A 22,516-nucleotide genomic window follows, 5' to 3' on the forward strand; every position below is an offset into this window, starting at 1 on the left:
TGCTGCATTACATGCAATCGCAACTTGCAACGCAATTTTTAGCGCGTCCTTTGCTCGGAGATTTCAAAATAATTTCTTTTGCGTTGCAAGTTACGAACAAAAAATGCGGACTGGCAACTAGCAATGCAATTTATGATGCGTTGCAACTTGCAAGGAAAATTGCCTCGTTTAACACTGCTTCATGTACGTTTTTTTTTTTTGCCGAGCCGTGCCAGTGACAAGCGCAGGGTGTGAAAATAACTGGTTCTCCTTTCACTAACAGAGGAAATTCGCTCTTATGGGAACTGTTTCAAACCGAGATACAGTAAAAACCCGCGAGTAAGAAACTAACATTTATGAACGTCCGTATGCTCTTCCTAGCAGCTTAAAATTTACCATGTTTATTATTTACTACACATTTGATGATTTCGACATTGCTGATCCTAGCAGTATGCAGGAAGCGTGTCACATATCAACCTAGTAAATGGCCCAGCTCACCACGAGTCTCTCGTAGCTCAGTTGGTTAGAGCGCCCCTGCGCCCAACCGGTATCTGGGATGCCATGGGTTCGATTCCCGTCGGGGACTCAGAGTTTTTCTTTGACCCACGCTCGTGTCTTGTTGAATAATTTCTTCACTATTTATGAACCCGTTAGGCTAAAATGTGCAAATTTATATACTGTACATGCATATAATGTTTTTTTTTTCTGAATGATAAGTGCTTCATTTTTTCATAAACAGTTATTTGGTATGTATTAAGGCTAACCTGGAAAAATTAGTTTCTTACTTGCGGGTTTTTACTGTACTGCGCAGTCAGGACGTGTTGCCAATAAAGCACGGCATTTATGTTTTTATATTACTTCGTCTCTGACTGCAAATTCTCGACAACGTCAAATTAAGACATTACACCTACAAGGGTTCATAAACGGCCACAGAAAAAAAGTTTCAACAAGCTTACTGTAAGTCGAGTTAAATCGAAGGCCAGAAATGAAAGTAGAGGGTCGTATGAAATCATATATGCACCGACAATACGCTACCACAGATTACAACGTCAACATTATCATTTGCAGTGAATATAGCGGTTAAACTGGTAAGTAGTAGATAAAATATGAGCGGGAGATCTGTATGGGCGTTTACAATGGCGAGCCATTGTAAACGGCCATACAGATCGGACGCGAATATTTTATTCTACTTGTGAAATGAAAACAATAAATTGAATGCAAAGTTTTGTTATGCGAATCAGTCGAGATCTGTATCAAAAGTTAATGAATACTAATTAGCTGAGCAGGAGTCTGTATCAAAAGTTAATTATATTGTTTGATTTGTATTGGGGTTTACAGTTGTGTACATGTGATCTGAATACTGTGCTGAGATTGGTTTGAACCCTCATGAATAGTTAATGAATTTTACAAGGGCATTTACAAAATCGCACCGACCAAGAGGATTAGCGCTCCACGACTTACTACAAACAGCTTCTCTCTCTCGGGTTTTGGCTAAAGAGAAGAAGAGATCAATAAAATTTCAGACAACGTCAGAAGGTCAGGAAGCAGGAGAAACAGTAAATGTTACCAGGTAAAGAGGAGTTCATTTGAAGTTCTTCAGAACATCCTAAAATACCGTATTTTCTCAATTAAACGCCCCCGGAGTTTATTTTAAACTTGGCTTGGTGGACCCGGCGTTTATTCGAAGTCGGCGTTTAATCGGGGCCCGGCGTTTATTAACGGACTGCAATTTTCTGTCAATTTTTCAGATTGATTTATTATAACCGATCTCCGAGACCAAGAGACATTTTGTCAAGGCGGAACGATTTTTCTCTCTGTTCTGCCCCGAAAAACTGTCCCTAGGTATCCAAAGTTGATAATTTCCCAAAGATACATAATTGCGGATCTTGCAATCAAGATTTGTGACAAACAGAATATAAACGGTATATGAACAATAAAGGATCATGCAAGAAAAGGTTATGGAAAGGACGTTTTAAGTTCATAAACGGCAATTTCGCCAACGTCCTCCTGGTTTTTAAACGACCTCCAACTTGTAAACAAATGCTGGAGGGATCCTCGGGATATCCGCGACTGTGAGCACTAACACCGAAAAGAAATGCGTCAGTCATGAAGACAGGGACGCGACCACTGCTAGGTTTTATTTTGTTGTAAAGTGTTCGTCCAAGCTATGTTACGCCGGACTTTTCCTTTGAACGTTTATGGAAATTTTCAAAGCAGCATACCGCACTAGTATGACAAAGCAGTGCCATTCAAGAGAATATATTTACTTGTTTGCTTGACCTCAATTAAACGCCGGGACCTCGAACAAACGCCCCCGACGTTTATTTAAAAATAAGCAATTTTGACCCGGCGTTTATACGAGGCGGCGTTTAATCGGGGTCCGGCGTTTAATCGAGAAAATACGGTAATTTCTTAGAAGTTCCTAGGTTTTCTGGTGAAAAGGTAAAAATCCATAATAAACATATGACAAACAGGACGGATAATTACAATTGCGAACAAGGGACTATAACAGCTAAGAATTATTAAATCATGTTTACAAAAAACTGTTGAAATAAGTTTTTATTTCTTTATATTTTAAAACGACTTTTAAAAACGATTTTACATGTAAAACTGGCAAACTGGAACGTGTGTCAATAAACCAAGTAGGAACAGCAGCCCTCCCCCCGGGGGGGACTCCCCTAATAAAAAAAATGACGGTGATGCTCGTCGGATAATTTGAAAGAACCCCTAGAAGGAACCAGAATGTCTTTTTGTGGGCGTAGCTCAAATTAATTTCCCCACCCTCCCCCAAGAGGTACCAGTTCTAAGCCAACAAACTAACTGTCACAGACAATTTCTCGGAACAATATCAATGGCCATCATTTTAGGTTTTAGCTTCCAAAGCGGTACCAATTGACAAATATTCCCCCTTTAAGGCACGGCAAGCACGCCATTCATTTTTATAGGGGAGTCCCCTCGGGTACAGCAGAACGTAACAATTAAAAAACATCTCCTTTGCTAAGGAAAATATAAACGACACTTTAACTACCATTTTACCATTAGCGATTTCTGCTTATTTCTTTTCGCTTGAAGCAATTACCAGTGCCACGCGGTCAAATGGGCTCGACTGGAGGAAAGCATTACCAAGCATTGCTTCGACCATGAGAGATTTCTTGTTTTTCATACATGAAGTAAACATCACACCTAACCTTTTTTTTAAGTTAAAAAAAAGTTGACACCAAGAATCGAACCCGGGTCGTCGGTTTACCAAGCGGGATTCATCCCCACTATGCCACCGACGACCAGCTGCCAGATCCGTGATTTTTTTTTGGATAGAAATCCCAACCCCATTATAAGAGCTAACCGCAAGCAATCTAACGTGTGTAATATGTCATCAGCTGTCTCCACATGGTCTGAAGCAATGCTTCGAAGTGATTTCCTCGACTGGACTTCAATCAATTCAAATTCTTTCAAACTAGCGCAATTCTGAACTTCACGGAGCACAAGCTATAAATAGCTAAAATACAGTAAAAACCCACGTTTTAAAAAACTGCGGGTTAAGATCCTTCAGGCTTAAATTTGGCCACATAAGGACCATATTTAAAAGACCCACCTCATATATACACGTAGATAAAGACCATTTCAGCCTGTCGCCGAAAAACGGTTTTTTTTATGTGGGTTTTTAATGTACTTCTTATAAACATATTTTATCAACTCAACAACTGCTTTAAAAAGATCTTCGCCAAAAATGGACTTAGATCATCTTATTTTTTTTTCATACATGTTTAAATAATATATTAAATTATTTTAATATTAAAATGATGCAATAAAAATATATCTTCTCTGTTTATACATAATTTGTTGTAAAAATATCAATTTGTAATAAATCTAACATCTGAATTAAATAAATCTACTAGGCTTCATAATGAAGCTTTGATAAAAATTCATCAACATTTAAATCTGAAGGGAAATTGATGCTGTCTGCCTTGGTCTTGGATCTCTGAAAAATAAAAACCAAACCAAATCAAGTTAATAACGTTTTCGATAGGCAAATTAATTATATAAATTTTAATATCAAATTTTTGATCTTGATAATAAATTTGATTTTTAGATAGTTGTACGAGCACTTTTTAAGGCAGGCACGGCAGCGACCATTTTAAGAAGGTAGGGCTAGTAGGACTTTATGAAGTGCATATGCAAGTGTAGACGCATTTTGTTACTTTCAAGTGGTAAAGTTCGTACGTCATCTGGAGCCCTAAATAAACAACCCAAGCAAAAAAAATTGTAGGGCTATAGCCCTACCAGCCCCCCCTCCTCGGCGATCCCTGTAAGAACTATCTTTGTGCTCCTTAGCATGCTGTCGTTACATAGGTCCAGATAGTTTTTGACAGAAATTAAGACTTTGATTTCATACTACACTTCAATTTAAACATAACAAACCTTGGAAGGTCGAGATGATGATTTTGTCTTCTTTTCCTAGAAAAAAGTTCTTATTAATATCTGGCCAATGTGAATCCCAATCTAATCAGTGTTATTCACCTTGACTAACCCCAAACATGAGAAACTGAACAAAAGTGAGGTCACAATTGCTTTAGGGTTAGCTCCTGATTGGTTAAAAAGGAGTGTGCTTTGTTCTGTTTGGCCAATTTATAACTAATTACAGAGCTCAGTAAATGCAGAACCCCTTTTAGTATAAACTATTGTGACTGCTCTATCAACATAGTGGATAAAGAATAACTGTACAACACTCAACAACTACAAAAATGTTTCAGTGGCTTGTACATGTACAAGAAACTCTATGCTGATTTTGGTTTCATATTTGCCAAGCTGTTCGACTGGCTCAAAAAAGATGGCGTGAAGTTCACATGGAAAGTTAATGGTCATGCAGACCAAAACCAACTGCTCATGTGCAACATTTTACCTTTTTTAAAACATCAGGTCCTGATACGCATAATTATGTGTTTTTTTGTGTGTGAGGGAAGTAACTGCTTCTGTTATACATGTATAAGTTTTAGATTGAGAAAGGGATAACGACATACTACTATACACATGCATAGTAATTAGAGCATTCAAGAAAGATCCTGGCTATACATTGCATTAGCTTGGGTCATTAAGTTGCTACAATAATGAAACAACTTTAACGACGTTGTAACACTGTCTGGGCCGGAAAACAAATATTTACCTTCTCTTTTTGCAGTGAATCCCTTCGCCTCTTCCCTTGTGGCTTTGATGACCCTTGTCCTTCCCTTTCACTACTGGTTCCTGACTGTAAAGAAATTGTAGAATTTTCCTTCATCAGCTCCCTACATCCCTGATTCATTATTGTCAAAGTAGAAGTACTGCCATTCTTGTTTTCCAGGGAATTCGGCAAATTTCTTACAGCCTCTACAGTGTCCCTCAAGCCCTTCTGCAATGGATCAGCACTGTGAGACATTCGCAAACCACAGAAATGTCATCCTTATGTTTTTCACTTGAAATTGTTGTGTTTTCTTGAGATAAATTCATGTTCTTTTTAGATGTAGATTTTTCCTTTAAAGGTTGATGTCCATGCCCTGACTCTGAAGTTGAGCTAGCTACTGTTTTCTGGAAACCTTGAGCACTTTCTTTCCTAAGCTGGGATACATCTGGACCAGAAGCTATATTTTGTGGTTCATTCTTCTCTGTGCTTGCATGCTGTAGTGCTAATGACTGTAACAGATTGGAAGCTTGAAGGGAGAAGTGGCCCACAGCTGGCTGCATGACACCTTCATTAGTTGAAGAGGTTCCTGATCCATTTGATTCACCAGTATTCTGTTCTTGACTAGTGAGTGAATTATTAATGCTAGTGGTTGAAGTGACCACTGAGGAGTCTGTGAAATGACCAGATATAACAGCTGGAGTAAGTTCTGTTAAAGGCGCTGAAGTCACAGTGTTGACAACTTGATGTAACGATGATACACTTGAAACACCAAAGCTGGCAGGTAATGCAGGGTGACTATTGGTCATATTGACAAGATTGACAGTTGAAGCAGAGGTTGGGCATATGACTGTGTTTATAAAACTGACAGTTGAAGGGGCACTGGGTGCATGTTGGGTGGTGAGATTAACAGGAGCAGAGGTGGCAACAGAACTTGTGTTGCCAGAAATGAAAGGTAATGGAGCTGTACCACAAGTAGTGATATTGACAGTCGAAGGGGTCAGATAAGTGGACAAGTTGTTGCTATTGACCAAGACAGGACTGCTCCGCAGACTGGTGTGATTGACAGGTGGCGAGGAGTGACTTGTAACTGCACTGGTGAAATTGGCAGGACCACTAATTGAGTTGTCATACGTGACAAGTGAACTGGTAGGACCTGACCCTGGGTTGGAATAAGAGACTGTTGATGGCACAGGGCCAGGAGAAGGTGTAACCAGGTTACCAGATGATGGGGACAGTCTAATGGCTGGGCTACTTTTACTGACAGGTAAACCAGTGGGTAAAGTGCCATAGTTGATCATATGGTAAGGTGAAGTGTTGGAGCAAGCACTTGGGACCACAGTTGAGGAAATCTGGTTAGTTAATCCATTGAATACACTGCTACAGCTGGGAATTGGTTGACTGATACCTGCGTAAATGTTTGTTGCAACAACTGAGGGTGATATAGCTTGTACATTTCTGTAACCAGCAACAGCACTCGGTGAAGATGACAATGATGGTGATTTACTGGCTTCCAAATGTCTTCTGTTGCTTCTTGCTCCTTTCTTGGTTAATGGTGCTTTGCTATGTCCATCTGTCATTGTTTTCTGCTTGGTCCCTGCCTTGGTCTTACTGCCTCTCTTCTTGCCTCTCTTAACTGGCTCTGGTCCCTTGTCTAAATTAAAATCAAGTGCTCGCACATATGGAAACGATGATGTAACAAGACTTGCCTGACTGGACAAAGTATCTACAGTGGGTCGTTTCTCACTGATATTTAAGCGTCCTTGGACAGAGTGTGTCTTCTTTGGTGGCGTTACAGCCTTCCGCTTCCCTGAGCTAAGCACACTTGCAGAGTGATCAAGCTGTGCCTGCACTTGAGGGGGGATCTTCTGAGGGCTTCCAGCCAGTAAAAGCAAGGCGTCAGTCACAATACTGGTAGCTGAGAAAAAGATAAGAGTCTTGCATCAGATTGGACCAGTATTATATGTATGCAATGTTCTACATTAGGAGAAAAGGAATTCAATTTAACCTCTAGATATAACCTTTAAATACAGTCTGTAAGATCTTGGATAAGACACCAAGTTCACCAAATAAAATCTCTTTGTATGGCTTTACACCAAATATGGACTTAACAAAACCTGTATAGATCCTTCCAGATATTCCCATTTTAAAACATTCTCACAATGAATCGGTCCAAGTTTCCTACACAATTTTGTCAAATACTACAGGGCGGTTAATTTTACTGGGAAAAAATAAATAAATAAAATAATATATAGGAATTTACAGTGGCATCTCCACATAGTGGCTCATCCGAACCCCTTTACTGGTAGCAAACCCCTCTTTGACAAATACTCCTAGTTGGGCAGTGTTAACACTTTGCTTGTGTCCAAGCGTAAGCCATGCAATGCGATTGTAACTACTGTCTTAGTGGATGTAGTTTTAAAGCAATTGAGCAGTACTTTCATGTAGCAAATGCTGTTTTATGCTGTGCAAGATGGTTCTTAACTCTGTGAATAAAACCCTAGTGTTAAACCATTCAAATAAAATTTATTGAACAATATTTCCATGTGGGTTTGTTTATTATTCTGTTCAAAGTGGTTATAGCTTTTAACTCTGTGGATGAAGCTGAAGTGAGTGACTATTCAAATAAAAGCTATTGGTAAGTTATTTCACATGGTTCTGTTCTTCCTACTGTGCAAGGTGGTTCCGATTATTCACGTCTGCAAATAGTTTTGGTTTATTTTTTTTTTTGTAAAAAAAAAAAAAAAAAAAAAAAAAAAAAAAAAAAAAAAAAAATGCGAGTGAAACGCTAGTGTGCCACCGAATTCAAAGCTGAACAATACATGTACTTTAACGTGAAACTGTACCCTGTTATCTATAGGTATTTGCCCGTTTCAACATAAATATTTGTGTTCCATTGTGAAACAAGCATAACAGATACTTTACACCAAACAAGAAAACTACACGAACCTGACAAGTGCAAATCAGAGGCAGATGAAGAACATGGCGTTTCCACCTGCTGGTCTGATATTGTTGACATGGTAGTGATCTCTTTTCCAGAATCAGGTTGACATTCCTCAGGTAATGATGGAGCCTCAAGAGCATCTGCTTAAAAAAAAAATGTTAATCATCCAGGGCTAACATATTGACAGTCACCGCTAAAAAATTAAACAGCTAGACAAATTATTTATTGGCATTATAGGCATGCAATGAGTGCAGAGGGCTACAGGCTTAAATGTTTGCACATGTTGCAGACCTATGGTACTAAGTGATCACAAAAACAAACAAGATCTGTCTCTTCAATTTTTTTTGAAGGGGGTGGAGGGTGGGTGCTTATTCGAGGTTGGGCGGTTATGTTGTTTAAAAAAACCTTTGTTTTTAAATGAGTCCTTAAAAAGTTTAATAAGCACTTATGGAACTTTTTCAAGCTAATACTATACCTGGAAGATTAGCACCAGAGGAAGACAGACAAGAAGTAGGTTTGTCAAGCTGACTTGATCCAGCAGAAGGCTCTGCCAACACTGTACATGTATTTGAGCCTGGTGCAGGATTTGCTGCTGATGGCAAAGCATCTAAAGCATCTGTTGAATTAACAAGTTACACTTCTTTGTAAGATGACCATAAGGTATAAGAAAGAAATGTTTGAGCCTGTCTACAAGCCTCCGATTTCATTACCAGGCTGAAGCTTTTTATCTCCCCTGAAAGGGATTTTCAATTACCATTTAGTGACTAGCAGTGACTGCCCCCCTTTCCCTACCACCTCCCCCCCAAGCCCGGCTTCGAAGTGCCCCAGCACCCATTTTGTTTAACCTGAATAACTCACTCCGGAGTCCAAGTGCTTCCACTACACCTCCATGAAGAAAGAAGAGTAAAAGACATTATGCTTACCAAGTCCAAAGAATGAGAAAAGCACATCAAATGCTGGGTCTGCCTGCATAAGATCCATGATTTCTTTCACAGGAATATCACCTTCAGCACCCTAAAGATAACACAACAATAACATCTCTAAGCCAAAGCAGTCATACAGAATCATGTATATGTCAGGGACCATGGAGACCATTTACATGTAAGGTGATAGGGCTAGCAGGGCTTCGTGAAGTGCATATGCAAGCAGTAAACATGTTTTGTTAGGGCCACTGAGAGTGTCCGGTGACTTTCGTCGGGAGTCTCTCGGTGTTGGTCTTTGTTGTGTCATGATTACAGATTCATCTGGGATGACCGGGACGATCCTGTCCTAAGCACAGGAGAAGTCATCCCGGAAGAAATGAGAATGCTGTGTAAACAGTTTCGGGATGAGTATGCAATGTGGCAAGGACGAGATGAACCCGGGCGGGACAACACGTCCGGCATCCCGGGATGAACACCAAAAGTGATCATCCCGGGACGTAATTCACGGGACGAAACCACCGGCTCTCATGTAAAGAGGCCCTTACTCTCAAGTCAAAAAATTCATAAATTACCCAGTCATCTGGAGCCCTAAAAAAACCCAAACAAAAAAGTGGTAGGGCTATAGCCCTACAAGCCGCTCTCCCTCCCCAGTCCCTGTATTATAGCAAAGATAGAAGCAGTGGATGTAGCTGTCTACCTGATCTGATGAGCTGGTAATACATCCTTGCTGCTTGCCTCTGTTGTTGTTGTCAAGCTCTGCATGGTGTCAGAGGGAGGTTCGTCACTAGCAGGCTGCTGTCTTGTGCTACAAGATAACTCTTTCTATTAGCAAATAGCTATAAACAATAAAGACTTCTCAGAGTATATGCTTACATGATGTATAGAGTAAACCCTATAGCTATAAACAATAAAGACTTCTCAGAGTATATGCTTACATGATGTATAGAGTAAACCCTATAGCTATAAACAATAAAGACTTCTCAGAGTATATGCTTACATGACGTATAGAGTAAACCCTTAAACCCTTATTTACAACAAGTCATACGGCTACAGCTAGGGTGACCAGCTTATAAGTGATGGGGTGGGGTGGGGGGAACTAGGGAGTAGTAGAGGAATGTGGGTGGTTAAAACTGAATAACATTGAAACAGATTGCAAAATTTATTCGCCCAAGTTTAGGCCACTTCTTTATGAGAACATGGTCTGCAATGCCAGGTCCAGGGATGTAGCTAAGAAAACACTAAGCCGGCTCAGCAACAAGTCCAGCTGGCTTTCTGGCCGGCAGCCAAAGTACCCAAGCCTGCATGTGAATCAGCCAGATTTAAGTCATTCAGCCGGTTAAATAGCCGGCAGCCGGCCCTTAGCGACATCCCTGCAGGTCTCTAATCTTTAATCATGATATAGCTGAGATGTTATCACTGAATGAATATTTCATGAGTAAGAGCTTGTTATTACAGCAGGTACACATGAATTGCCAAAGGCTGTTTTGTACATAATTTACATTTTATGTAAGTAGCTACTACTGCAACAAAACATCTGTTTATCTTTCAGCATTTCACACTTGGTACTCACCTCCCAACCACTTTGTTGATATTTTCTGCTAGTTTCTCTTGCAACAGAGGAGTACTAAGCAGTGTACCCAGGAAGGATTGCTACAAATGAACAAAACAAATACTCAATCAAAATTAGAAAATTATGTCAGCAAAGGTAAATTTTTAAATCTCCATTTTTAATCAATGTATTAATTCCCTTCTCATCCATGCAAACTCACAAAAATACAGGCAACAAGAATAAAGAAAAAGGAATAAAATTGAGGACAATGTCTTGAAGTACAGATGCAGTGTGCAAAATAAATCATTTCCGATAGCCCAGGGCTAGTGGTTTTTCCTGTAAGGCCAGTCAATTTTATCCATCACTTGCCTGATGGGTTGAAGTAACATTTTTGGACTTTTACAGTAATACACCTCAAGCGTTCTGTAGGTTGGATTATTTTTTTTTTGTTTTTTTTTTTTTTTTTTTTTTTTTTTTTTTTTTTTGGTATGGGGGGGGGGAGGAATATAAAAAAAATAAAAAAATAAGTTGGCAGATGAAGTAAGGCAATGAGAAATGCCTTTGGGCTAGCACAGTATGGTTCCAACTTGCCTGAACGCCCAGGGGGGGGGGGGGGTACTCCGGCGTGTAAATGACGGGGATGCTCGAATGGAGGCAAAACTCAGGACCCAAAAAAATCCCTAAGTCTTTCGAAATTACCCAAAAAAATCCCTGGACCAAAAATAACCCTGAAAAAAATCCCTTGTCAAATTACCCCTAAATTGCCAGGAGGGGCAAAAACGCTCGAGTTTGATTATTCATCATACTATAAATACGCCAAGGCACTTTAGTTCATTCTTAATACCTACAAAAAAATCCCCTATTTGAATCAAGTCACCCAAAAAAATACTTGCCAAATTTTCTAACCCCAAAAAATCCCGGAATCGAAAATTTCAAACCCAAAAAAATCCTTCGATCATCCCCGTCATTTACAAGCCGGAGTACCCCCCTGGGCCTGAACGCCAAGCTGGAGAATTCATTTCCTTTGCACCCTGAGCTGAAACAGCAAATTCTTCAAACTTGTTTCTTTTTTAAAAGACTTACTGGTGTAAGAGTATCAGATGAACACAGGATGTCCATTTCAACTTCCGTAGACTCTGGAACTGGCTTAACAGGGGAATCATTGACTGCTGAAGTGCTGCAGTAAAACAAACAATATCATCAGATCATCTATTAGTTAATGCAGGAGAGAGAGAGGCTATCATACTGTTAAGTATTGACAGGATTGAGTAAGAAAGAGTTTAGAAATATATGTTAAGACAAGATACAATCAACTTACCCTGAGGTGACTTGAGGAGCCCTTTTCTTTGGTTGAATTCTGCAAACAAATAAATTGGCTCCCTTGTTTAAAAACTGGAATAACTTTTAACAGTTATCCTTGAATAGTTATACTTAATGTGTAAAATAGAAATGAAGCGTGCATGTAGAGTTTCAATAAAGTCCTTCGTTTGTTTGGGGGGGACGAAGGACTTCACTGAATCGACTTTTAGCGACCCAACGGGTCGTGAGCGTAGACGAGAAGCCCAGGACAAAAGGTCAATCACGGGAAGCGAGTGAAACGTGACTGCGGTCAAACTACGGGGAAAGCGAGAGATGCTGTCAAGGCCACCAGTATCAGTTTGCGTGACACCAGCAAAAACAAGCATCTCTGGAAGAGATGTGTGTGCTCCAACGTAGCCTGCGAACAGGCCTGGAGACTCCTCTGTGCGGAGCAACGCCATTGTTTGTTGTCGTTCCACTGATTAGATCAAGTGTCGAACCATGCCGCTGGATCAGCTAGTATGTTGGCGACGACTGCTCGAACAGCAACGGATTTAGATTATCTAATGGTGTTTGGAAGTCCGGTGGCGATTCTAACTTTTTTCGTTGGTTAAAAACATAAATGTGTATCATCGTGACAGCCATGCACCAAATGCACCGCGCTCGATTGTTCGTCGGAGTTGAGTCGTTTACGTTCCCCGAGCAAGGACGCAACGTCCGAGAACCAGGCGCAAGCACGCAAAGCTAAACTCCACCCGTTGACCCACCCGCGACCCAGCGAGACAGTGACCCCACGACTCCCGACGACCCGCACGGCCCGGGCCCGCCGGACGTGAGGCGATTGGAAGTCTATGTGCATTGTCATTGTTCAGATATGTCCAGGATTGAACATTAATGAGATGCACATTCTTCATTATAGGCATCACAAAGTGTCCTCATTATTAAAAGTTCACAAAAACACACCAAAATCTGTCATATTATTATATGAATATAGTAATGTCAAATAACACAGTAAAACATGAAGTACTCCTTAAACAGTACTTGCGTTCAATCCTGGACATAAGTGAGTGTTCCTGGCCTCAGTTGTTCAAAGGATGGATAGAAAATCTTACTCAAAAGTTACAAACTAAAACTGAAACTTTGTACGGTACTTAAGGTCGCGCAGGACCCGGCAACCATTAGTATGTACCGTAGAGAGCACGAACGCCGGACGACGGCCGACACAAACGAAATATTCATGAGAATGTCTGTTTTTATCTTTTGTACAGTAATCAGTAATTTTCTCAGCTTTATGCCACGTGCGCTGGAACATAGAGAATTATCATAATTAGATTCACAGCTTTGAATATATCACATGTTGCTGTAAACATTGATTCGGAAGGTCTTCGGAAACCTTAAAACCTGCAATTTTGTGTCCAAGTTTTCTCTGCCATATAGAATTTCAAGAGTTGATTCGCGAGGAACATAAACTTGATGTACTCTATTGTGCTCTACTAGACCGATTTTTATTTCTTCTATGAAGATAGACGTTTCAAAGTTTAGATTTCACTTTTTGCTCTCTTAGAAGCCATTAACTTGTAGCAGTTTTTGAAATCGAAAATTCCGTTCTAGCCATAGCACAAAAGGGGTTATGATTTATCACTAGGCTATATAATCATTTAATTTGGTGTGCTGTTCTAGCTGAAAACTTGGACACAAAATCGCATTATCTGCAGTTAAACATTTAAGGGCTTGTAACATCACAGACAACGGTCATCTCTCAGTATAAGGACAATCATGAGGTAATTCCATCATCCCCGAAAATCCTTGTTAAATTTTTGAGGAATCAATGTTCAAAATGTAGTGAATAAAGCTTTACAAGATAGCACCGTCCAGAATTGGCTAATGTTTTTATGAGCAAGGGTCCGCGCGACGTTAATTGTCCTGGATTAGCTTAATTATGCTTTTAACGACTAGAACCAGCTAAATCACTATCCAGTGGATATAGCATAGTTTCTTTTATCAACACTTTTTCACTGGATAGTGATTTATTCACCCTTCACACTTTTGGGCCTTTTGATTTAAAAATAATCCTAGGTACATGTATATTCAATTATATATTTTAAAAGCTAGAACAACCATACCCTTTTCGTTTTGGTGATCGCAATTGTAATTCATTTTGGTTGAGTTGTGATTGAGACAAAGAATGTTCTTCCACAGTTAACAGTCTCTTCTCCTGGCTTCTTTCATCATCTATTACAATCACAGGAGGTGATTTGTTCTCTGTTCCTGTATGGTCGAACTCTTCATTATTAAACACAGTTCCATCATCCACATCATCAAACATGCCCTCAACAATGTCAGTATTTCTAGACAGTTCATCACTGGTGATATTAGCAACAGTAGAATCTGTTGAAGTAATGTCAATTGGGGTTCTGGATACTTGACTTTCTCCTCTAACACCTGGACTAGAGATGGCCACAGCAGACCCAACAGATTGTGCAGTGCTGGGTGTCCTGTACACACTCACAGGCTCCTTGTCCGCAGTCAGCTGAACACGATTCTGTGTTAACCTGTTAGTTCTTTTAGACTGAAGATCTCTCGTTTGGTTTTTACTTGATGACTGCAGTAACAGATCTGGAGATGATTGAACAGGTGAAAGCCTTGGTAGTGGTAGTTTTTCTGTTTTGTTACTCCCACTTGGTTTCGCAGAAAGCTGAGTAGTGGAAGGGCTTGATGCTGTCTTTGTAATACTTTCTTGGTTTTTTGGCAACATGCTTCTTCTTGTTCGGCCATAGTTAAGCCTTCTTGTGCGAGCTGTTAGGAGAATAAGGAGGGTACATTAAGTTTACTGTATCAAAAAATTAAACAACAAAATAATGTTATAAAATGTTTAACTACACGGCAGGCATGCAATTAAATTCAGTTACACGGCGGGCGTGCAATTAAATATTTTCTGTACCATGAATGATTCGATTTTGCACCTGAAGTGCTTATTCACTTTTGGTACCTCGTGGAAGGGCATTTATTCAAGGCAGTGTGCTTATTCAGGACAGGGTGTTTATTTCTATTTTGTGAAACAACCAAATGCCCAAAAAAGTCTTTAATATTAATACTTACTGGACTGACTTCCCATAGAAGTGTTTGGTGTGCTTGAAGGGATGGTGGCATATCTGCAAACAAAAGGTTTAAAAAATACTGTTGTACTATAACTATAAAATGTTCTTGTGTGCAATTGGCTATGAGTAATATCATAACTAACAAAACAGATCAATAAAAACTTGCTTATGAAGCATGCAAAAAGAACAGATGCCTTAGGGACTGTTCATTTTGTATGAGGTTGGGGGGAGGGGGGGGCATGAAAAAAATTAGACTTAATATGGTCTGTAAGGGGGGGGACACTGAAAATAATTTTACTTTTTAGGGTTGTGATGAGGGCTTCTGTAATAGTACAAAATCTTGCCAGAAAGCCCAAAATAACATTCCTGAGGTTCTGAAAATTCAAATTTTCTCAGGCAGAGTATCGTCAACTTGGGCAAATGAAGGAAAACTCTCTTTGACTCTCGTGAACAATTTGAACACGCTCAAAGTCCATGAGAGTGCATGAGAGTCGATGAGAGTGCATTAGAGTTTCAGGCCATCATTTAGTTTTAGAGCATCCTCATTTGGCCTGGGCTTGACTGACCTATGAGTGACAGCAAGATGCTACTCTATCTCTTTCATTTCTACAGTGGCAAATTTTATTTGCACCCAAGTTGTAGCAACATTTGTGTCAAAACACTTACTTCAGCTGTCCTATCACAACATCCAAATCCTTCCACAGAGATTTTAAAACAGCGGTACTACTTGGAACACCATTTTCTCTTCCTGAAAAAGCAAAAAAAAATGATGTTTAAACATAGTACAGGCTAACCTCCTTAACATAAACCCTTAGGACCAGAAAAACTGCCCATTTAGGAGAGACCAGGGGGATACTCCGGCTTGTAAATGACAGTGATGATTGAATGGAGGCAAAACTCAGGACCCAAAAAAATCCCTAAGTCTTCTAACATTACCCAAAAAAATCCCTGGACCAAAAATAACCCCCAAAAAATCCTTTGTCAAATTACACCTAAATTGCCAAAAGGGGCAATAATATATAACACAAAAGAAAACATACAAAATTGAATGCCTGTGTTTGTTTATTCATCATACCATGAAAACACCAAGGCCACGCCAAGGCACTTGAGTTTGTTTAATTTAATACCCAATAAAATCCCCTATTTAAATCAAGTCACCCGAAAAAATACTTGCTAAATTTTCCAACCCAAAAAAATCCCGGAATCGAAAATTTCAACCCCCCCAAAAAATCCTTCGATCATCCCCGTCATTTACAAGCCGGAGTACCCCCCCTGGGTTGGAGAGGTGGTGTCCAAACAATCGACCAAGCAAAACAAGGCAATGTAAAAGTACAATATAATGTCCCTGAAAACTTCACATATTTGTGAGACCACTGACCACCATTATGGGAGGTGTGATGGCCTAATGGTTAGTATACTGGACTATGGATCAAGCGGTTCGGGCCCAGGGGGGTACCCCGGCTTGTAAATGATGGGGATGATCGAATGGAAGCAAAACTCAGGACCCAAAAAAATCCCTTAGTCTTCGGACATTACCCAAAAAAATCCCTGGACCAAAAATAACCCTGAAAAAAATCCCTTGTCAAATATCCCCTAAATTGCCAGGAGGGGCAAAAACGCTCGAGTTTGATTATTCATCATACTATAAATACGCCAATTGAAGGCCCTTTAGTTTGTTCTTAATACCTAAAAAAAATCCCCTATTTGAATCAAGTCACCCAAAAAATACTTGCCAAATTTTCCAACCCCAAAAAATCCTGGAATCGAAAATTTCAAACCCAAAAAAATCCTTCGATCATCCCCGTCATTTACAAGCTGGAGTACCCCCCTGGGGGTCCGGGTTCAACCCCTGGCCAGCTTACTGCGTAGTGTTTTTGGGCAAGACTCATTGTGTCTCTCTCTACCTAGGTGTATAAATGGGTATGGCAAATAACTGCTTGGGGTAACCCTGTGATGGACTAGCCTTTCATCTAGGGGAATAGTAAATACTCCTAGTTGCTCCATGCTATGGAAACCAGGATGTGCTCCGGCCTGATGGGCAACTACACTCAAACGCAGACTTTACCTTTTACTTTCCACCATTAGCTTGATTATAAATTTGCCGAAATTTCATTACGCCCTATTTATAAATGCAGGGTTTGTATGTAGCTGGGACCAAAACTAGGAAGAGGCCTGTTACTGGAGGTTTAACTGTTTGAAGTATTAAGAACGGAAAACTGTTACCTTACGAAAAAAAAAAAACTGCCAAGGTCGTACAAGGCTGGAATCTTAACCAATTATAATTGCTACTAATTGTTAAGCTTCATATTAAGGTGTTTTTTTTTTTTTTTTTCTAAGGCTAGGCTCTAAAAAATTGTTTTCCTTCTGATCATTAGGACTCATATTAACAAATATTACACAAGACCTGATTCTCTCAATTGGGAATAGTCGTCCAAGATTGTCTTCAGGTCAGCTGTAAGGAGGACCTACAACAAGAAAAAGAAAACATTTTTAGTGAATAAGAAGCCTGAAATTACTGCCAATGAAACAGCAACAGCTTGAAAATCATGTATAAATTTCAATCTTCCTTACTGGCAATAAAACAACAAATAAAACAGCACTTGGGTCTTGCAGTCTAATGGGACATACATGTATGTATTTGCTTGTCATGTTTTCTTAGATGCATTTCGATTTTAGCTCTTCTGGAAATGGCTAACTTTATCCTTTTTATCAATATTACTACCAGATAGTACAATAACATTAACCTAAAGATACAGCAACATACATTGTCTAATTCCTTGTTGTCATCATGGAAAAGAGAACATTCATCCTGGAAAGCAGAGCATGTTCTGTATAGCCCTTCCTCTCTCAGATAACCTTGATTAATTTTAACAAAGGAAGCAGACAGAACTACAAATTAGTGAGACTCCACTCAACAGGCTGGTGGCAGGAGCAGTGGCTTATAAAACGGTTGGTGCATTGGGCTCCAGATGAAGTAGCATGCATGTTGGCTTGAGTCCTAGCTAGGTTCATTTCTTTTCAATAATGGACAAACTCTCATTATCTGATTTGTAAAATATGGACATCTCAGTCTAAGATTTTCAAATGAGGTCTTGGGCTCTTACCATTTCATACCGCTAAATCTACATCATAAAACATTAACCTTAAAGAAGCCTAAGGCCTGGTTCACACTTGCGACATAACAAAATAACGGCAAGGTCAGGCAAATCCAAAAAACCCCACATTGAAGTTTTATGTCAACAGTGTGAACAACATAACATAACGACATAGTTGGAACATAATGTCATAAGCATAATAACATAAGGAAATAACTGATCTTTTCTTTATGTCATTATGTCGCTAGTGTGAACCAGGCCTAAGCCAACACAAAACAGGGCATTTAAGAACACTTGAGAATGAAGAAAAGAGTCGACTAGATTTCTCTGGTGTCTTGTCCCTCACTGTAGCTTTAGAATGGGTACTTGTTAAAAATCGGTATATCGGCGTGATAAATATCGGCTGGTTGATGGTTTAACTCTATTGAACTCAGAGATACAGACTAAGGATGCGTTTCTTTGGGAAAAATCCAAATCCGGATTCTTGATCCAAAACCGGATTTTGCGTTTCTTTACCTATATCCGAAAATGGATTAATCTTGGATCAATGATCTGAAGAATCCACACTTCGAGTGGATACATCAGATCATATCTGAATCCGGATTTTTAGGATTCATGATCCGTGCGTTTCTTTGGGAAAGGATTCGAAAAAAGTACCTTGGCCCAGCGGTCTTTTCTGTGAAAATACAGGTTCGCTCTTTGCAAACACTGCCATGCGGAAAGTTTTAGGCGGTTATTTCGATCAAAATACAAAAATATTTCATGATAAAAGGAAACGGTAGCTTCAGATAGGTATGTAGTATCATTTTAAACGGGATACAGGTTTTCTAGAACAGCCAGTGTGTGCCTATGGAAGTTGTATCCTTTTGAAATTGTCACGAGTGAAATTTGCACTGATCATTTCGCAGTCATTCTTCGCTCTCAGATGCTTTCTCGCCACATTGTGCTTAACACTAAAGAAGATCTACTTCGAGGTGTGGTTCTTGTAAAAGATTTTGTATGCCTAAATTATTTTAGCTAGGATACATTCGACGAAAAATAAATTTGTGCTGATATTTTATGTTCTGTGTGAAATGTGTTTATGGGGTTGTCATGGCAAAAAATCCGTTTCCGGATGCTTCGTTTCTTTGGGAGCAAAGTATCTGTGTGATCTGAGATCAATGATCCAATTTTGGATTTTCCCAAAGAAACGCACCCTAAGTAAGACTTGGAAGTGTTGATCCTGTAAACAGTAGCACTGTTGTTCAAAATGATCATGACTCTCTCACTAAATCGATCAAAATGCATCCGATTTGCACCAAAAGAAAGTCGAAAAAACTCAATATTCTTCAAAGTTTGTATTGACGAGACGTTGAAAAATGTAGGAAATCTACGTGTAAACTTTACCAGTCAACAAATGGTTAGCATATTCGACGAATGTGTATCGACGCTTGTCGTACATGCTTATCGCGCAAATACTCTTAGTTTCAAACTTACCAAGCACCAATTTCGCCACTATACAACCTTCTATCATTTTGTGAAGAGATCACCTGGATGTATCGCTCTAAAGAGCCATGTAAAATCAATATTTTTCTTCCACAAGTTGAAGTCTGTGTTCGTTCCAAACAATGTCTTTTCGCGCGAATTTTTTTACGAATTGCGCATGTATTTGAGGAGAATGGCTAAAAAGACTGCGGGCGCAAAAGTTCTCAAGGAAGCGGGGGACTGGAGCGACTGGAGCTGGTCTTCTCCTCTTCAATTCCTTTCTATCTCGCTTTTGGCTTTTCTTTTCATTTTTTCTTTTCTTTTCTTTTTTTTTCAATTTTAGTTGGAGAAAATCCGTAAAAAGCCGTGTTTATTCATGGATCGTGTCAAAATGTATCTCACATAAATATTATGTTTAATATGAAATTAAATGAAAACACGTATTTAAAAGTGCAGCTATCATGAAACAGGTCAAAATGTGACCGGAAGAGCGATAAAATTTCGCCATTGTTAGTAAGAACCCTACAAAACAACAGAGGATCTGTTCTTGTGCAAAAATATTTAACATGAGTGCAACTTGACTTTCTGTTTTTAAAAATATATATTTTTAAGTTATCATGAGGAATATTGCATTTTTATGTCAGACAATTCCAAAAAGATGAAAGAGAACCCCCAACAACTTATTCAAACGATTTACAACATCGTGTGTTACCCTCAGCTGAACTGAGAAAGACAAGCATTGAGAGAGAGTGTCTTGATAATTAAATCGCCTCGTTCTACCTGTGTAGCTGTGTAGAAGAACAAGTTGATTCTTTCGAATTTTTATTCAAAACACTGAAAACAGGTCAGAAGTATTGATTTTAATATTAAACTGAGCTTGATCGACGTTTTATACGGTACTAGTTTTATCTACCCAAAAGTAGCGGCCCTTCGCTGACAAAAGCCGCTAAATACCGATGTAGATGTAGATTTGGAGCTTTACTGAATTGTCTATTTTATTGAGTCCAGCATGCGCAAAATAATCATTGCTCAGCGCCCTAGACCACTCCCATAAGTAGTATCGTTTCCGCCCGACCGGATCAATTTTATCAAATTCTTTGTCTGATCGACTGATCCCCTTTCTCTGGTGCCTAGTAAACATCTAAAGTGACTCTGGCATCTTGCAACCCTTGTAAGACTTTGTAACGGCATCTTCGAAGTTTAGATTGATAGAAAGTAGCACTCATGGTGAAGATATATTAAATCAAGCATTGCTTCGATTGATTGATTGATTGATTGATTGTTTGATTGATTGATTGATTGATTGATTGATTGATTGATTGATTGTTTGATTGATTGATTGATTGATTGATTGATTGATTGATTGATTGATTGTTTGATTGGTTGATTGATCGATCGATCTAACATCTTTCTATTTATTTATTTATTTATTTATTTATTTATTTATATATTTATTTATTCCTTTATTTATTTACTTAATTCTTACTAACATTATTTTTTTCTGATTTTTTTAACCGACCGATAAAGTGGTAAACTGAGTCAAACATTTTATTTCTTTTCTACTCAACATTCAGTCTACATTGCTTGTCGCCAACAGAACTGACTAATTCATTAAACAATACATAATACTTAGGTTATCCACGTGTGGTAAATTTACAAAGTACTGTAATTCAGTAGTTTTACCTAAGTAGAAATCTGGATGATGGCCTATTGCTTAATACATACTAGTTTGCAACGGAGTGGTACATGGATCCCCGAGCGATTCTCGATCACACGACCCAGGGAGGGAACAGAAAACAGTGAAGGGGAAACAAGAACCACGAGAGTGGGACACCGCCAGAAAAACGCACTAACGCGAGAAACAGCGCAACGCACTATGGGAAGGGGGGAAACCGCGAAAACAACGGCTCCTGTATTCCTGAATGGCTGTATTTTTATGGCATGGTATAAAACAGTAGTTTATTAATAATAATGTTTATTAATTTATATAATGCGTGACGCAAAACATCACAATACTCTCATTTCTTTTGAAATTTCGTCCCCGAAAATTAGATTACACGGTATAATCGCGAACACCCAACTCGACCCACTTTCACCGAGAGGGGTGAGAGGGAGGGGTCATGGGAAATGAAACATTTTTACGAATTACGGGGATTACCTTACAGGCCTTATAGTTTGTCTTAGCTTTGTATTAACGACTTTTTTCGCTCTGTCGTGCATCCTAAGCTTTCATGTGCGTCTCGAGCTCTCGGAAAGGAAGCGACAACTAGGCAGGGTACTAGGGTAATCTAGCTGGTGATAATCATTTAATCGGATCGGCTGGCCGAATTGAACTAGAGATTTCTGGCTTTGGGGATATCAGTTGTATTAAACCAGGAGCCTTGCCATTTAAGGCCTTGAAAAACAAACAGACTAGGATTTTAAACTCGATACGATGCTTTCGATAAAGCCAGATGAGATAAAGAAATGTCGGAGTGTTGTGGTCAAATCTGTGTGAGACGAGATCAGCCTAACAGGAACATCCAGGTGATTATCCAACTCTACTTTGAGTACAAATAAAGCGCTAGAGTAATACAAATATCACAAGTATTCTTTTGTTCATTTAGGTGGACTCTTTTGTCCCCTCTCCCTCTTCCCCCGGGTCTCTTGACGCGCAACTGACGCGCAAGAGTGTCAAACACGGGTCAAAGTCTGGATTATGAGAAAAGAAAACGAATAAAAAAAAATCCCTCATACCGGATTGTAGAGTGTGGCATCGCTGTACAGTTCACTCGTCATTTATTTTTTTACCTTTCTTTTGGGCTCGCCAAAATACTGCAAAACTCGCAAAAAAACCCTCATGATCTGAGCTTTTCGCGATAAGCGCGCACGCACGCTCATTTCTCGCGCGATGATAACGGGATTCGCGCGTGGACGTCACAAGCTGTACAAAATATGCCTTCTTGTGTTATTTTAGTTCACTGTTGCGGAAGGCACAGCTGGAATTCAGGAAAAATTCACCTGCGGACGG

At 39.4% G+C, this 22,516-nt stretch overlaps 1 pseudogene across 1 annotated transcript; it reads right to left on the minus strand.

Annotated features, from left to right (window-relative positions):
• Positions 1 to 2,529: 2,529 nt before the first annotated feature.
• LOC144659019 (uncharacterized) lies at positions 2,530 to 21,223 on the minus strand (annotated as a pseudogene). The gene is made up of 16 exons (XR_013571837.1): positions 19,519 to 21,223; positions 17,712 to 17,803; positions 17,352 to 17,412; positions 15,614 to 15,695; positions 14,949 to 15,001; positions 13,973 to 14,645; positions 11,869 to 11,907; positions 11,634 to 11,727; positions 10,572 to 10,651; positions 9,722 to 9,806; positions 9,002 to 9,116; positions 8,554 to 8,694; positions 8,084 to 8,218; positions 5,141 to 7,052; positions 4,399 to 4,434; positions 2,530 to 3,958 (listed from the first exon to the last, which is right to left on the minus strand). The product of XR_013571837.1 is annotated as an uncharacterized LOC144659019 (transcript).
• Between the last annotated feature and the right edge of the window lie 1,293 nt (positions 21,224 to 22,516).

This window comes from Oculina patagonica, chromosome 6 (genome assembly GCF_052425735.1).
Source record: "Oculina patagonica isolate OP01 chromosome 6, crgOcupat, whole genome shotgun sequence".
Lineage (NCBI taxonomy): Eukaryota > Metazoa > Cnidaria > Anthozoa > Scleractinia > Oculinidae > Oculina > Oculina patagonica.